Here is a 19,650-nt window from a genome sequence, read left to right on the forward strand (position 1 = left end):
ACAAAACCAATATGCAAAAATCACAAACATTCCTATACACCAATAATAGACAAACCGAGAGCCAAATCTTGAGTGAACTGCCATTCACAATTGCTACAAAGATGATAAAATACCTAGGAATACAACTTACAAGAGACATGAAGGACCTCTTCAAGGAGAACTGCAAACCACTGCTCAAGGAAATAAGAGAGGGCATAAACAAATGAAAAAACATTTCATCTTCATGGATAGGAAGAAATAGTATTATGAAAATAGTCATACTGCCCAAAGTAATTTATAGATTCAATGCTATCCCCATCAATCTACCATTGACTTTCTTCACAGAATTAGAAAAAACTAGACTTCATATGAATCCAAAAAAGAGTCTGTATAGTCAAGAGAATCCTAAGCAAAAAGAACAAAGTTGGAGGTATCACACTACCTCACTTCAAACTATACTACAAGGCTACAGTAACCAAAACAGCATGGTACTGGTACCAAAAAAAATACATATATAGACCAATGGAACAGAACAGAGGCCTCAGAAATAATGCCACACATCTGCAACCATTTCATCTTTGACAAACCTGACAAAAACAAGCAATGGGAAAAGGTACCCTGTTTAATAAATGGTGTTGGGAAAACTGGCTAGCCATATGCAGAAAACTGAAACTGGACCCCTTCTTAACACCTTATACAAAAATTAGCTCAAGATGGATTAAAGACTTAAATGTAAGACCTAAAACCATAAAAATCCTAGAAGAAAACCTAGGCAATACCATTCAGGACATCAGCATGGGCAAAGACTTCATGACTAAAACACCAAAAGCAATGGCAACAAAAGCCAAAATTGACAAATGGTATCTAATTAAACTAAAGAGCTTCTGCACAGCAAAAGAAACTATCATGAGAGTGAACAGCCAGCCTACAGAATGGGAGAAAAATTTTTGCAATCTATCCATCTGTCAGAGGGCTAATATCCAGAATCTATGAAGAACTTAAACAAATTTACAAGAAAAAAAAATCAACCCCATCAAAAAGTAGGTGAAGGATATGAACAGACACTTCTCCAAAGAAGACATTTATGTGTCCAACAAACGTATGAAAAATGCTCATCATCACTGGTCATTAGAGAAATGCAAATCAAAACCACAATGAGATACTATCTTGTGCCAGTTAGAACGGCAATCATTAAAAAGTCAGGAAACAACAGATGCTGGAGAGGATGCCAAGAAATAGGAACGCTTTTACACTGTTGGTGGGAGTGTAAATTACTTCAACCATTGTGGAAAACAGTGTGGCCATTCCTCAAGGATCTAGAACAAGAAATACCATTTGACCCAGTAATCCCATTACTGGGGATATACCCAAAGGATTATGAATCATTCTACTACAAAGACACAGGCACATGTATGTTTATTGCAGCACTGTTCACAACAGCAAAGACTTGGAACCAACCCAAATGCCCATCAATGATAGACTGGATTAAAAAAATGTGGCACATATACACCATGGGATACTATACAGCCATAAAAAAGGATGAGTTCATGTCCTTTGCGGGGACATGGATGAAGCTGGAGACCATCATTCTCAGCAAACTAACACAGGAACAGAAAACCAAACACCACATGTTCTCACTCATAAGTGGGAGTTGAACAATGAGAACACATGGACACAGGGAGCGGAACGTCACACACTGGGGCCTGTCAGTGGGTTGGGCTGGGGGGGAATAGCATTAGGAGAAATACCTAATGTAGATGACAGGTTGATGGGTGCAGCAAACCACCATGGCACGTGTATACTTGTGTAACAAACCTGCACGTTCTGCACATGTATCCCAGAACTTAAAGTACAATTTAAAAAAGAAAGAAAGAAATGCATTATCTCAGGGAGTGTAGTTTGGCCAGACTAAGAATTGGCCAGTTTTGAGACAGGCAGTTTCTGCCCAGTCAGTAAGGCCCCAGATGCCAGAGCATTAAGAATACACAAAATAAGAAAATATTGTTAACACAGAGATTCAGACAAACTGGAATTGAGAAACATTTTTTAAAATACTCAAATTGTTAAGATTATGACAGTCATGGGAATATGTAGAAACTGTTCCAGACTGAGGGAAAAAAAAGAACTGACAATTAAATGCAATGTGTGAAGTAGATACTTTTTTTTTTTTTTTTTTTTTTTTTTTTTTTGAGACAGAGTCTCGCACTGTCGCCCAGGCTGGAGTGCAGTGGCCGGATCTCAGCTCACTGCAAGCTCCGCCTCCCGGGTTCACGCCATTCTCCTGCCTCAGCCTCCCGAGTAGCTGGGACTACAGACGCCCGCCACCTCGCCCGGCTAGTTTTTTGTATTTTTTAATAGAGACGGGGTTTCACCGTATTAGCCAGGATGGTCTCGATCTCCTGACCTCGTGATCCACCCGTCTCGGCCTCCCATAGTGCTGGGATTACAGGCTTGAGCCACCGCGCCCGGCCCGAAGTAGATACTTTTTTAAAGGACATTGCTGGAAAAATTGATGACATGTGGATGGGATGTGAGTATTATATGGTAGCAGGGTATCAGTTTCTGATTTTGATGGTTGTATTGTGCTTATATGGAAGAATACCCTTGTTTTCATGAGATTAAATTGTATATGGGGGCCGGACGGTAATCCCAGCACTTTGGGAGGCCGAGGCAGGTGGATCACCTCAAGTCAGGAGTTTGAGACCAGCCTGGCCAACATGGCGAAACCCCATCTCTACTAAAATTACAAAAATCAGCTGGGCATGGTGGCTCATGCTTGTGGTACCAGCTACTCAGGAGACCGAGGAAAGAGAATCTCTTGAACCCAGTAGGCAGAGTTTGCAGTGAGCTGAAATTGTACCACTGCACTCCAGCCTGGGTGACAAAGTGAGACTTCGCCTCAAAAAATAAAAATATAAAAATAAAAAAAAATAAATTGTCCCGGGGGATTTTTTTTTGTAATGTGCTTGCAACTCTTCTGCAAGTGTTAAAAATTTTCAAAATAAAAAAAGAAAATATAAAAGAGTAAAGAAATATTAAATCAGTACATAAATTTAGTAAATATTCTTATAACTCATATCGTGAATCTTAAGTTTTTATTATTTACCACTGCTTCACACATATTATCACATTTGTTTTACAGCATGACTACAGGTGCTTCAGTTTCCAGTGTGCAATGACAGGGAAACAAGTTAAGGGAGTGTGGATGGGTGGATCTCAGCCAAGTAGAAATGCTAACCAAGACTCAGACTGTTCAGGATAAACACCTCAAAAGTTAGTAACCTAAAATAGGATAAACCACTTCATTCCACCCAAAAGTAGGCAAAAGAAAGGGACAAAGTGAGAAGCAGGTGGAAACTTCAAGGAAGTTTAGGAATACAGACAAGACCCCACCACCGCCTTGTCACCAGGAGATTCTTCTTTTCTTATGTGGACAGAGCCAAACTCTCTTTCACCATTCCAGCCCTGTATTTCCAGAGTTGCAAACTGCCTGTGACTACAGTCTGGCTATGAATTTCCCACCAATCTTCCCACTGCTTTTTCCTTAGTTGGATCATTAAAAAGTATTGGAAAAAGAATTACCAGCAGGCTGATTTTCACTGATTCCTGAATTGAGGAAGGCCTGGCTTCTCTCTGGGCTTTGATATTTGAGAAAAGTCTACATTTAGCTTGTTTTCTCTTGGTTTTATCTGAACAATGTAACAAGCTCCTGTACTAGTTTTCCAGAATGTTTCTCTGTATCACCATCCCTTCCTATACCTTATATTCCTGAGGATCAGCAAAAACCTTAACTCCTTCAAGAGATATTAAAATATTATAAGCCAGGCCTTCTACTCCAATGGCCTGGACTTAATTTTCGGAGCAGATGCAATTAATCAGGGTAAAGGAATTATCTGCACATCAATTAAAACCATATATTAATTGTGACAGCATAATGCTTCCACTGCTACATATCCACTTCCTGTAACATAGCACAACCCATATCCACTCCTGGAGACCACAGCATTCATTTCTTCATCAACAATTTCCTGAGCACCTACTACAAGCTCCGCAATATACTAAGGAGTTAGGATGTACCAGTGAGCAACAACAGAAATAAATAACTGCCCACTTGGGGTCTATATCTAGCAGAAGAGACAATTAATAATCAATGAATACAATTAACAAGCAATTATGCAGGAAGGTAATACATGCTATAGCAAAAAGAAAAAAAAAAGATCAGGCTAAGGGGAATTGGAATTACTGGAACTGGATCAAGCTAAGGGGAACTGGAATACAATTAACAAGCAATTATGCAGGAAGGTAATACATGCTACAGCAAAAAAGAAAAAAAAAAAAGGTCAGGCTAAGGGGAACTGGAATTACTGGGTTTGAGACGTGCAAGTCACCACTTAAAATCAAACTAATAACAAAAGGGGGTTTTATTTTGTCAGGAAAATATAGAGACTGATAGACATTTTCAAATTATAATAATATATGACATTGTAAAAAGAAATAGTAGATTTTAATATAAAGGTTGGACTCCATCCCCAGAGCCTCCCTAGGCCCATGGAGGGAAAAATGAAAGGAACTGAGCCAGGGCTAGAGCAAAGCAATCAGTAAAACCTTGCAGAGATAGCATCGGGTTAAGGAGGCTTAGGAAATTTTAGAAGAGGAAGAGATGAGGAAGAGACGTCCTTGGAGGAGGAATTCCCTCCTGCCATCCAAGGTGAACTCAGAATTGTTTGGTATCCCAAGAGAGAAAGGACAGCCCTCTTTTGCACCATTCCCTAGAATCCACCAGCCTGCTTGATTGCCTACTAGTAAGATTTTTCTGGAAAAGAACCATGTCATCTTTTCTTACCTTATTTGCCAAGGTGACTAATGACCTCCAAGTCACATCTAATGGCCAGTTCTCAGCTTCCATCTTACCTGACTTCTCTGAAGCACTTGTGTAGGTAACCACTCCCTCCCATTACATACCCTCTGCTTACTTGACCTCCAAGTCCCTACTTATTCTCTGTTGCTCGCCAGCTTCTCTGGCCCAAATTCTTTATTGATTCCGCCATACATTCTCAGGCTCAATATGGTATAGTGACCCAGTCCTCCTCTATATCTATACTCACTCCCAAAGAAATTATATCCAGGCTCACAGTTTTAAATATCATCTTAGTGATGATAATTGACAGGTTCATATCTCATGCCCAGAACTTGCACTGTCACTCAACATTTGCACTTGGATATCTAATGGATATTTTAAATGGAACTTATCTAAAACTAAACTCTTGCTTTTTTCCGCCCACACACTAGTCCTCCTCCAGGCTTTCTCATCATAGTAAACTAGATGAATTTTATTCGTCCAGTTGCTTCGTCTAAAAACCTTGGAGTCATCCTTGATGCTTCTTAAACATACTAAGAATACTGTCTTCTCAGGGACTTGGCCAATGCTGACCCCTCTCCTCTCTGTCATATAGTTTATATTCCCTAAATATTTTTAGAATTAATGAACAAGAGAAATGTGATTATATCATGTAGCTATAAGATGTTTACAGAGTCAGGCTACATTTCTTTACTGAGATCAAGATGGTCCCTGTATGTTGCTATCTAGAAGCTAAACTACTTGAGACTTGTGGGGGGATTGAAATCAAAACCATAAACAAAACTTAAAGAAGATTGGTGAGCCTTGGGAAAGCTTCTGACTATAGATCTGTCCAATATGGTAGCCTTTACCCATTTAATTGAAATTAAATAAAAAATTTAAAATTCAGTTTCTCAGTTACACTTGACACATTCAAGTGCTCAGTAATCACAGGTATCTAGGACTACTCTTTAGACATTTTCATCACTGAAAAGTTCCATTGGTCAGCACTGCTATAGATTAACACAACTTTTACCATACCTAAAATGTACAATTACTCACCTCTTTGCCTTCCTTGCAATTTGCAAACTGTTAAAAAGTCTACTATTTAGGTATTTCATGGTTTTATTTCTCAACTGTCACTACCTTTCAAGGAATCCACTTTTATAACAGTGTGTATGTGTACACAGAAACACACACACAAGTTTTTATTTTGCTCACTTCAGTCTGCTACTACCATCTATTCTATACAATTTTACTGTTTCACATCAGTAAAACAGTAAAATCGGATGCCTCCTATATTAAGAGCCTTATGTTGGCATTATGGGATAAAGAGTTTACAAATAACAATTGAATGTGTATAAATGAATAAAAACCAAAAAGGAAAACATCAAATATGAGGATTTTTTTCTCTTCTTGGGCATCAGTACCTTCAAATATTTTCAGTCTATAATTACATCCTCTTCACTTCCCGCAGCCCCACCCCGAGTCAATGTTTGGCCAGTTTTCACCAGGTCTCTCTTCCAAGCCTTCATTGTAAATAAACTTTTTATTCATAAGTCTACGGTAGTGAATTCACATAATTTGTCAACTTATTTTTACCATCTCCTAATTACTCTGACGAACAGAAAAGTATTTTTATACTGTGGAAATGTACATGCAAAGTTTGTATATTTTGGAACATAGCCCAGTTAAACTGTAGTAACATAATCCACATAACCCATTAATGTATAGTTGTTTACATACATTTTAGGCAATTAAGAGTGTCTTTCAGGCTTAACGAGTACTACAAAAGCAACTGAGACTTTGTAGTGTACACTCTATGGACTGATGGTTGCTTTTGATGTTGAACCTGAGGAGCGTGGCATTTTAAGAAAGATAAGAAAGGTAAAGGGCTCTACTTTTGCTAAAGGCAAATGAGGTCTACATGTTTCTGTGAGGTTGTGACAGGATGATTTAAATTATTATACCTCTTTATGTTTAATGCATACTTATATGTATATTTTTACATTTAGCATAACTTCATTTTAATTAAGGACCCAGCTCAACAGTACCATAAATGAAATGGATCTGGGTGGCCATGGTCTACTTTATTTATTTATGTATTTATTTATTTACTTATTTACTTATTTATTTATTATTTTTGAGACTGAATCTCGCTCTGTCGCCCAGGCTGGAGTGCAATGGCGCGATCTCGGCTCACTGCAACCTCTGCTTCCCAGGTTCAAGCAATTCTCGTGTCTCAGCCTCCCAAGTAGTTGGGATTACAGGCATCTACCACCACGCCTGGCTAATTTTTGTACTTTTAGAAATGGGGTTTCACCATGTTGGCCAGGCTGGTTTCAAACTCCTGACCTCAGGTGATCCGCCCACCTTGACCTCCCAAAGTGCTGGGATTGTAGGTTTGACACACCATGCTTGGCCGGTCTACTTTTAAGAAAAACAAAACAACATAAAAACAAGCCTGAAAAACAAAACTTTAGAAAATTTAGAGGCTATGTGGGAAAACCATTGATTATATTCATTTATTATTTGACAAATAAAAAATGTTTAGAATAAAAACATAGGGTGAGTAGGGCTACACACAAAGGAAGCTTAGTCTTGTCTAGGAAATCAGACAAGCCACCGCCCCAGAAAGTAACTTTTCAGCTGAGTTCTATAGGATGAGTGTGAGCAATTCAGAGAAAGAGGAAGAAGGAAGCAGAATGAGTAAGTGCAGGAGACAGATATTATTCCCACAATCTTCCATTCTTAAAAAAAAAAAAAAAAAAAAAAAAAAAGATGTATTATAAAATACATGGTTCCAGTAACTAAAATAATATTGCAAAACTTAAAATCTTCAAATAATCTTGAATGTATGAGACACATGAGAATAAACTAACCACTCCAAAAATTGGGGGAAATTATTTCAAAAGAAAGAAAAGTTTTGATGGCTCTTTGAAAATGGTACTAATCACTTGGAGAATTTTCTTCTTTACACTTGGTCGCTTTTCTCATCCAAAGACTAAAATCATCCCCAAATGACAAGAAGAAGAATAGGATAAAACTACTATCTTCACCCAAGGAAAATGTTTCCAGTGACTTCTAGTATTTATAGCCTCTGGCTTAGTAAACACAATTCTAAAACTCCGGGAAGTATTGAGAGACATTTCTATATACCATCAAAAGTAAACAGCAGCTAGGAATTCTAGAACTGTAGTGTGATTTCAGTTGCTTTTATATGGTTCAGGCCTCTATACAAAAGGATTCTAGACCATCCAAAAGCCTTTTGAATTGTTGTCTGTTCTGAATGACATCTATATATGTGTCTCTATAATGCACAATGTTAAGGTACAACCTACATTAACAAATGTGAATCTGATTTTTTTGCCCAAGGAAGAAGACCTTAATTATTAGAAAATAAATCATTTAAAATTTTGCCACATTATAACACTTACAATCATTGTAACTACAAAATTAGCAAAAGCATAAAGTGAAATGTAATTTTAAAATATTCAGCCCCTTGTTGTTAATATAAATTAGCAAACAATATATGTATAAATACGAACAAGCTTACAATCTAATGATAAATAAAAATAAACATAATCAATCGAATACAACCAAATCATTTTAACAAAACACTGGCTATGGACTGAGAGAGAATTGGCTTTGAATCTCTGCTACACCTATCTTTGGAATGTTGGGCAAGTTTCCTGAACTCTTTGGATTTTTGTTACTTAATCTGTAATGTGAAGGAAATAATCTCTAACCTGTAAGATTTTCTTTTGGTATTAGACAATAAATCACATAAAGCACCTGTACAACTTTGGGCGATAAACATTAATTCTTTGTCCTCTACCTTTCCCTAAAATGTTAGGTAGAATTCATTTAATGAAAGCAAAATCTACTACTGAGATGGTGAAATTAACATATTTGTAAGAACCACATTATAAAAATACTTAATTCCTTCCTAATTGAATTAATTCCAATTATTAATTTTAAAATCTTACTATTTCATGAAACCTTATCCTTCATTGACTGTTCAAACCAACATTTATTAGGAGATAGCTGATAAATTGAAAGAGTACTTGACATTTTTGTGAGCATTTAAATTTTTTTTTCAGTTCAGCGTATGAAGAATGATGAGTTTTCTAAGACCAAATTTTGGGATTAAAGCAACAGAGTCAATATATTTTCCTCAAATATTTTCACAGAGATATAATTTTAAATACACTTACATTTAGCTACACAGAAACCCCTTTTCTACACACATAGGCTTGGTTGGATTCTGGAACTTCAAAAGTACACTTTGCTGTAATCATCATTGCCTTCTTCTGGTGGTTGTTATTTGTGTCAGGGTTACCTGAGGCTACAGCTTTACTGGTATTCACCAAAAGTTTAATAGTTGAAAATCTATAGAGGATTACTATGTATACCACCAAAGAGTATCATGATAATCTACTAAAAAAACCTTGTAAAGATTTGTGACTTTGTTGGAAGTCACAAATATTTTATTTTTTACCTCATTTAGCTCTAAGATCCCTCATATCTATAGGGTGATTTTAATATAAAAGTGAACCCATAAAAATTACTGATATTTATAAACTTTATGATAATTTTATAGAAGAAACTTGAGTTTAAATCATAAGGACATGAGAAAAATAATTTTTATTGAAGTGTTTTTTTCTCATGAACCTAAAATAAAAATAAACATTTGCATATTAGAGATCATGAAATATTAGCTGTAGTCCAAAAGATCTATTGACTTCCAAAGATTACTATCTATTTATTATATCCCTTATATGACTGCTATAGTTTGGTTTGCTTGACCTCTCCAAATCTCATGTTTAAATTTGATCTCCAATGTTAGGGATAGGGCCTAGGGTAAGGTGTTTGGGTCATGGGTTGAATTCCTCATGAATAGATTAATGTCCTCTCTCAGGTGGAGTTGCAGGGGAAGAGTGAGTGCTTCCTCTGTTGGTTTCTGTGAAAGCTGTTGCTGGTTGTGACCTGGCACTTCCCACCCTGCCTCTCTTGCTTCTGCTCTGACCATATGATCTCTGCATGCAGCAGTTTCCCTTCAACTTCTGCCATGAGCCTGAAGCCCTCACCAGGAGCAGATGCTGGCATCATGCTTCTTGTACATCATGCAGAACCATGAGCCAAATAAACCTCTTTTCTTTATAAATTACCCAGCCTCAGGTATTCCTTTATAGCAATACTAAATGGACTAAGACAGTATCCTCATTTTACAGATAAAGAAACTGAAACTCAAGGAGTTGAACAAATTTGTGTGAGATCACACAGCTAGTAACAGATGAAATCAAGCATAAATTCAGATTTTTCAAATTCCAAAATCCATGATTTTTCTGCCTCCAGGATAAGGACCAGAGTCATAATTTTTCAGTGTTTTGGTAAATAAGATCTTAAGTTATGGCCACAAAATCACAACTACGAAAGAATTAGGTATACTGTGGCATCATAGGAAAATTCTATATTGTAGTGAAATGAAAAGTAGACTCTGAATCCAGAAACTGGTTCTAATAAAAAATGTATTGGGTCATACAATTATTATCATATTTATTACTGACTGTGTAAATTTCAGCAAGGCAATTAACTTAAGAAGAAAACTTAATAATGGCAATCAGTTCGATCTATCTAAGTGTTCAGTTCTATCACATTCAAGTGATTTCCTAGATATCTTTTCACAGATTTAACTTTTTTTTTTTTTTAAATTAGAGACAGCATTTCGCCATGTTGCTCAGGCTGGTCTCGAACTCCAGGGCTCAAGTGATCCTCCCACCTCAGCCTCCCAAAATGCTAGGACTCAAGGCATGAGCCACCGCACCTGGCCAATTTTAACTTTTTAATGTCAAAAAATTATACAAACAATATAGGCTGAATGGACCTATGGATAACAATTATGCAAACGATATATGCTAAACACATATATGGATAAAAATAAATAATAAAGAAGTTATAAAGTAAAAACTTAGATTTCTTCTCTCCAAATACATAGTCCTACTCATCAAGAAAACAGTAAAGTTTTTAATGTGTGTGTCCAGAAAAGTTCAATTTGCCATGGTATGTTTAGAAAGTTTTTATTGAACTATATTGAAAATATATAAAGTACACAATTTGTAAACAGATTGCTGATGAATTATCATAAATTGAACACACCCAGGTAATTATCACTCAGATTCAGAAATTAAATATTATAAGCTTATAATAGCACTGGGAAGGGCTTTTAATATAAGCCCTTTTCCTGCCCTCTCCCAATCACTACTCTCTCCTCCCTCGCCGGAGATGTAACTCTTATCCTGAATCCTAAAACCATAAATTAGTTTGCCTGGATAAGTAGGATTGTACAAACTGTGTTCTTCTGTGTCAAACTACTTACTCTCAACATTATGTTTGCAAAATTTATCCATGGTAGAAGGTGTTTGTTTTCTTACTTTATTACCATGCAACTTCGAATACACAGGAATATAGAAGGACATGCATTTATAATATAATATTCAATATCAGTTGATCCATTCTACTGTTAAAAGATATTTGAGTTGTTTCCAGTTTGGGGCTATTGTGAATAATGCTGCAATAGACATTTGGTTCAAATGTTTTCCTGCACATATGTTTGAATTACTGTTAAGTATTCATATAGGGATGTATATTTGTTATGTTCAACTTTAATAAACAGTGCCAGTTTTTCAAATCTTGTCTTCCCTCAGCTATGAATGTGAAAGTTCCAGTTGTTTCACTCCCTTACAGTATTGTCATGGTTGTTTTCTCAAAAAAATTGGCCCATTTTGGTGGGTTGATAGTGGTATTTCATTGTGATTATAATGTTTACTTCCCTAATGACTATTTTTTTTTTTTTTTTGAAACAGAGTCTTGCTCTGTCGCCCAGGCAGGAGTGCAGTGGCGCGATCTCAGCTCACTGCAAGCTCTGCCTCCCGGGTGCACGTCATTCTCCTGCCTCAGCCCCCCGAGTAGCTGTTACTACAGGCCCCCACCACCATGCCTGGCTAATTTTTTGTATTTTTAGTAGAGACAGGGTGTCACCGTGTTTGCCAAGATGGTCTCGATCTCCTGACATCGTGATCCGCCCACCTCGGCCTCCCAAAGTGCTGGGATTACAGGCATGAGCCATCGTGCCTGGCCCCTAATGACTAACTTTTTAATGTTTATTGACCCTTTGTATATCTTCTCGGGAAATATCAGTTCATGTATTTTGCCCATTAAAAAAAATGTGTTGTCTGTCATTTTGTTATTGTTTTGCAGGATTGTGTATACATTTGTATTGTTACATGTAAGAAATGATGTGGCTTTTCTTATTTTCTTTTAATGGTGTCTTTTGATGATCAGAAATTTCTCCATAAATTGGTAAAGATTGGTTTAATTGAACTACATTAAAACAATGTCATTTATAAATTGCATCAATGATATAAGCTAACTAGGAATAAGTCTAATGAAAACTACACAAGATCTATTCTCAGAAAACTCTAAAACAGTATTGAAAGAAATTTTTAAAGGCTAAATAAATAGAAGCACATGCTGCGGTCATAGTACTTGAAGGTTCAATATTGTTAAAGTGTCACTTTCCCCCAGTTGTGACATAAATTAGTGTAATCTAAATTTTAAAATTAGTAAATCTTGTGTATGAGGTTGAAATTGGCTGACTTAGAAATTGGTATGGAAATACAAAGGGCCAAGAACATCCAGGGTAAACTTGAAGGAATAGAGAAAAGTTGAGACTGTGTATCAAGACTTATCCATAAAGCTAAAGTATTTAATATAATACAGCATTGGCACAAGGATAGACAAATAGTCCAATGCAGCAAAATAGCGAATCCAGAAACAGATATAGATAGATGGATAGATAGATAGATAGATAGATACATAGATAGATAGATAGATATGTAGAGAGACAGAGAGAGTCTTGATTTATGACAAAGGTAGCACTGTAGAGTATCTGAGACACGAATGTTCTTTCAATAAATAATGCCTGTTCAACTGGCTGTCCAAATGGGTACTCGCTCTTCTGAATTTTCCTTTCTTTCTATTTAACAATGTACTTTAGCAGACTTTCCATATCAACACATATAAATCAAATTTATTTTTGTTTTCACTGTCCCCTCCGTCTTCAATAAATAACTCATTTTTAACAGCCATATAATAGGTCACAGGGTAAATATATCAACAAATTCACTCATTCCTGTCTTGGTTGATGTTTAGCTTTTTTACAGGTTTTTTTTTTTTTTTTTTTTTTTTTTTGCCCCTGTAGATACTTTTGGAAGTATATCTATCATATAATATTCTAGAAATAGAATGCTACATTAAAAGGTGTGTGAATTTAAAGTAACTGACATATTTCTCTTCAAAAAAGTCCACTGCTAAGTATGCTTTTACCAAGAGTTTATGAAAAGTGCCCAGAGTGCAACATAAATGACAGATGTTCCATACTTGTTCCACTTTTTTTACTCTTCATTTTTTCGAGATGGAGTTTCACTCTTGTTTCCTAGGCTGGCATGCAATGGTGCAATCTTGCAACCTCCTCCTCCTCCTCCCAAGTTCAAGCAATTCTCCTGCCTTAGCCTCCCAAGTAGCTGGGATTACAGGTGTGTGCCACCACGCCCAGCTAATTTTTTCATATTTTTATTAGAAATGGAGTTTCACTACATTGGCCAGGCTGGTCTCGAACTCCTGGCCTCAGGTGATCTGCCTGCCTTGGCCTCCCAAAGTACTGGGATTACAGGCGTGAGCCACAGCGCTGGGTCTATTTGTTCCACCTTTACTGTTCATAATTTGCAAAGGCCTTTGAGAACAAATTTAATCACACTAACCACCAATAAGTTAGCATGAAAGTAATGCCTCTTCTGCAGCAATTAAAGTAAGAGCTCATGGAGCAAACAGGGTAAGCCACTGTATGATCTGCATGCAAAAGTGTCTCAGAGTAGGAATAGCGAAAGCAGGAAACACTCTTCTGGTAAAGAAGGAGAAGGCCACTGGGCCAGAAGCCGGACTTGGGCTCAGCGGAAAACGCTAACTCAAGAGGTAATATGCTGCCTAGGAGTAAAATGTTCTCAATTTCTATGCTGATTAAATTACACCCAATTGCCAGAGACTGACGAAACTGTCATGTCATCAAGGAATTCTATAGCATTGGATATTGTGTGGTATTTAAATAAGTGGGTCATTAAGCTTTTCACTGGAATGGTATTTTCATAACTGGATTGGACTTTTATTACATCCTAGCAGTTCAGCTAGCATTGTCTCCCTTGTATAAAATAATTCTCTTTCTCAAACTATACAAATTCTCTTCCTCATCTTTCAAGGTTCATCTCCAGTCCCATTTTCTCCTCAAATACTCCCCTTGAAACTGCATTCCATATTGTCAGAATTGTTCTTACAATTCATGGTTACACTTTCAGCACAGTTTTCTTTCACTTTTTCGCATCTAACTATGACATGTACATGCACATTTAGTTTCCAAAAATTTACTATGAGAGAGGGATGAGATGGGAACCTTCCTTGCACTTTTTATGTGCTATGCACTTTTGCATCATATTTAATCTTCAAAGGTACTCCCTATGGTATGTATGCATATTTCCATTTTTCAGATGAGAAAATAGAATTCCAGAGATATTATATGCCTTGCTTTATTACACAGCTACTTAAGTGGCATCCTGGGATTCAAGCTCAAGTTAATTTTATTTCAAAGTCACTCATCATAATATCTTTCCAAAGACTGCTCTGTATGCATTTTGTGTTACAGAAATTGCACTTAGGCATTTGAATCTGTGATATTAGCACCACTGTCACCACTAAAGTGGAAGGAAAGATCACGGGCTTCAGGAAAAGAAAACTAGAATCCTGATTCCACAATGCTAAACTCCAGTCTCTTCTCTTTGTTGAGGAATATACACAAAGCCTATCCAGCTACCAAAAGAGGCACCAGTCTGGAAGAAGTGCATTAATGCATGCATTTTCAGAAGTACTCTTTTTTTCGTTTCTTCTTTTGTTTGTTTGTTTGTTTGTTTTGTTTTGTTTTTTGTTTTTGAGACGGAGTCTCGCTATTTCGCCCAGGCTGGAGTGCAGTGGCGCCATCTAGGCTCACTGCAAGCTCCGCCTCCCGGGTTTACGCCATTCTCCTGCCTCAGCCTCCCGCCTCCCGAGTAGCTGGGACTACAGGCGGCCGCCACTACGCCTGGCTAATTTTTTGTATTTTGAGTACAGACGGGGCTTCTCCGTGTTAGCCAGGATGGTCTCGATCTCCTGACCTCGTGATCTGCCCGCCTCAGCATCCCAAAGTGCTGAGATTACAGGCGTGAGCAGAAGTACTCTTAACATAGTACTCACGTTAGGCTTTAGAGTAAAATCTGGTTTTGAAGATAGGATCTGCAACTCCTGAGCCATGCTAACATCAGCAAGTTATTTAATTTCCCTAAAACACATATCCCCATCTGTTAAATGTGTTTAATAATCACCACCTCAATGGATCATGAGAAGGATTAAGTGAGGTTAAATATGAAAAGCTTTTAGTATATTTCTGGTCCATAGTAAGTGCTTCCTCAAACTATCATTTGTACTCATTCCCACTGGATTAATAGAAATTAGGCATATATGCTAAGAGTATGCTAATAATTGTGAATAAGCATAAAAACTGATTAAATCAAAACCAAAACTTTAGAAAATATAAAAATATTATTTTAATATCCTTTAGTCTCGGTATCTGATATTCAGCAGGTCCAATGCCAGAGTACTATTAGGTGATACTATAATACACAGCTGTGCAGCCAAAAATATTTTTGGAAGTTTAAAAGAAAAAAAAATCACCTTTTCCTCAATTGACTAGAAAATATGTTTATCTTACAAAGTTATCTCAGTTACTTGTTTTGGTTTCGTCACAAAATTTGGTAAAATTATGTGTAAGAGGCACTTAAACTCAAGTAATAAACACATACACATTTTAAGATTTCTGTATAGTAGCCAAAATAATAAAAACACAATTATAATAATTTATTTTCTCTTTTGTCTGCATTTAAGCAATAAAAATAAAGCTAGACAGATCTAATCTCAATAGACCTGACTCAGGTAAAAGTGATGAACACAGACTTTATCTGTCTTGATAAGAATATATTTTTTAAATTGTTTATATTTGTGCGTAATTGTTTATGTTGTGTGCATAATTGTTCATGCACAATTATTAGCGTACTTATAGCATAGATGCCTGTTTTCCACTAATCCAGTAGGAATGAGTACAAATGATAGTTTTATAAAGCACTTATTGTGGGCCAGCAGTATTCTAAAAGAAAATGCATTATTTTTAGAGATGTTCCCATGTCAACATGTGCTCTAACATTTCTACAGAGATTTACAGTTGAAGTTGTCAGAGTCTTTGCATATGACATTATATTGTGGACCCTTCTCCGGGGAGGAAATATATCAATGTTTTTAAAGATTGCTTAAACAAATCAGAAGTACCTAAAGGATGCAGATTCGACTGACTTCAATCTCATCCCAAAAGCTTGTATACTTTTTTGCAAGACCCTCATTTGAATGCTGGCTTATCAAGTCAAGCACAGCTATTTCGAGGGAAAATAAAAAGGACAGCAGGAGTTAAATCTACTGTTCATTAACACGAAAGGAAATTTATTGCCCCACTTAACTAATATCTTAGTTGGTACAGTGTGACAAACAAATTTTAGTTGTTAAAATCTATTATACCTGCTTTAAATGGCATCTCCCTGTAGCCAGAGGCTCAATCGTTGGTTAAATTCAATTTGAGTTGCCACAGGCTGTTAATGGGTAGGTTTTCTATTTATTCTCTTAATTGTTCTTTATCTAAATTATCACTGATGATGAAATCTTATGTGCACTACATTCCCACATAATCAGAAGGGCTAAATAATTTTTCCCCTTCAGGATAATGATATGGAACTAAAGGCTCATAAAAATCTTTAGGGATAGTTTGTTTTGTGTTTTTATATGTGCAACATTTAATTGCAAATTAAACAATTCCACTTGAACCTTGGCAGCATTAACAAAATATGGAAATAATAAATGAACAGAAAGTTATAATTACTAAGCCTATAGGAGGTGCCTAATAAATATATAAATATGTGCTGATTGAGTATCATAGTTGATTCCTAGCATTAGAAAGCCCTGCAAAACTTTTAAAACTCAAAAGTTTTCTGTCTCAAGGACATCTTTGTAGATAATGTGTTATGTATATGACATGATGTTGGAATTTCATTCTTAAATTAGTTACTGAGTTTGTGATATAATAGCCACAGTAAAATGCAAACAATGAATTGGGAGGGAAAATAGAATGTTCATCTATACCTATCATTTCCAGCAGAGGTCTCTAGAGAGCAAGTAAAGTTATGGAAATAAGGGATATATGTTCAGTAATTTAAACAGAAAATTTAACTCTTCAGCTTTATGTGAGCCCTTTCTTTTCACCCACGCCCCTTTCTCTTTTGATGTCTGTGCTCCTTTATCAGATAAAAGGCTGTCTAAAAAACTGATCAGAAGTAGACACAAGAGAACAGGTTAATCCCAAGTGCACCGGTGTAATGTGTCACAAAACAGACAATGTAATTATCTCAGCAGCCTGTTTAACCAGCTAATTCGGCAGCTTTGCATACCAGGGGTGAGCTCATCTGTTCACTATATAACCAGCCAGGACATTTTTCACCAAGATCACTACAGTTTTACAAAAGCTTGTAAAAGCCTAAGGATTTAGTGTTTCACTGAATGTGATTTAAGAGCTTTTTGCAATCTTTTATTTATAGGGAAGCAACAGACTAACAAAAAGAGGAAAATGCAGATTAGTATTGTACAAGGCTCAAAAGATGAAGTCAATGATGTAAATATCCATATGTGTTCACTGAAAATGAAATATCTCTCTCTTTACTGGGAATCTCGACTTAACAGAAATGTGACTTTGAAGGCAAAGACTTCTAAGCCCAGTTTTGCTTTTCTTAGAAGTGAATTTCTTTGCCATTGAACACATTCTTCATTTTGCTACAACAACACTCTTTTGGGGAATCAGTGTGAGCATTAGAGTCACATTGACTTGGACTTGAATTCTGGTTCTTCAACCTTTTTGTCTTCTTGATCTTGGGCAAGTTAGCTCCACAATTTCCTAATCTTTAAAATATTAATAATACTCACATATTGCATGGTTACTGAGGGGCTTAAGTCATATCAGGAAAATGCTTGGCACAAAGAGACAACTAAATAAATAATAAATATTACGTGAGACACACACACATATGTATAGATAAAAATATTGTATATACACACATGCCGGCACATATATATATATATATGTGTGTGTGTGTGTATATATATATGTGTATATATAGATATACACACGTTCATATATACAAGTCAGTAAAAACAATTAACCAAAAACTCAGGAAACATGTATTGTTATAAACTTTTTCCTTAAAATGACTATCCACTGATCGCAGTGACAAAACCATGTCCAGCAACTAGCACAGGGCCCCAAATGGTTAATAATATTTGTTGAATGAAATAAACATAACAGACTAGGGGAAGAAAATCATTGAGGAATATATAAAATTAGCCAAAAATACTGACAATGTTTTAAAGTGGCATGTTTTCCTATTAATGTTTTCAGTAAATTAAACTTTGAAACCAAAGGACAGTAATTTCTATGTATAATCGCTTAGATGGAGCTTACATCTGTGATGTCACATGTCTCATCATTTGACATAGTTAAATGGCAACAGTGGCAGGAGAGTCCAAGCCTTAGACAATAATAAAAATAGCCTTGAAGGTGAGGGAAAGATAAAGGAAGGTTCTGATTGAAAGTCAAGTCTGCAGAAGGGCCAGTTATTATGCCAAAGTGACAAGAAAAGCACAAATGAATTACATCTGAGGTGTAGTATGACAAAGGAGATGGCATGGGAAAACTCCATAGCCAGGGGGATGGCCAGGAAATAGATTTAAGCAAAAGCCAACCACCATCTCCTAGGTTTATGTGACATAGTTTCAACAGCAAGTTCAAAGCCAGGGAAAAACAAAGGCTGTCTTCCTTTGGCTTCCATTCTACCACCCATAGAAACTGTTCATACATCAGCCAAAATGCAACTTGGATTTTGCTGCTCCCCTTCTCTAAAACCTCCTGTAACCCTGCTATGATTGACTTCTCTACTTCTCTTAATTTATTTCAAACACTCTTCCCTTGGCGCGCTCCACTGAGACCATATTGGCCTCACTGCCATCTTTTGACAATAGCCTGAGGCATTTCTACCAACTATTAGCTGTCAGGAAGTCTATTCCTCTTACATCTACAAGGCTTGCTTCCTCACCCCACTTCCTTCAGGTCCCTGTTCACATTTTGCCCCTCACAAAGGCCTTTGCTGACTGCCCTTTCTAAAACTCCAACTCCAGTCACTCTCTGGTTTTTAATGCTGCTTTATTTTTTTCATAGCACTCACTGGACCTCAGTTTACAGTATTTATTTGCCCATAAATATACTCGTCTGTTATCCCATTGGAATTTTAGCTCAGGGAGGCCAGAGTTTATTTTCTTCCCTGGTCTATCCCCAGTGCCCAGAAGTCTCTGGCACATAACAGTGACTTGGACATTCATTTGTTGAATGAATGGTGGGAAAGGAGGACAGTAGCTGAATGTCCGTGTTGCCATCACATTTTATTCAATCTTATTTCATATTGTACAGTAATTATGAATTTCTATTACCTGGTACCACCCTTAGTTTGTCCATCCCTTTAAGCAGTATGGGGTCTTCACGTTTGACTAAAGCACCTGGCACCCCGTGGGTCTTAAGAAAATAGTTGTTTAGCAAACAAAAAATTTAA

The sequence above is a fragment of the Theropithecus gelada genome, chromosome 12, assembly GCF_003255815.1.
Source record: "Theropithecus gelada isolate Dixy chromosome 12, Tgel_1.0, whole genome shotgun sequence".
Lineage (NCBI taxonomy): Eukaryota > Metazoa > Chordata > Mammalia > Primates > Cercopithecidae > Theropithecus > Theropithecus gelada.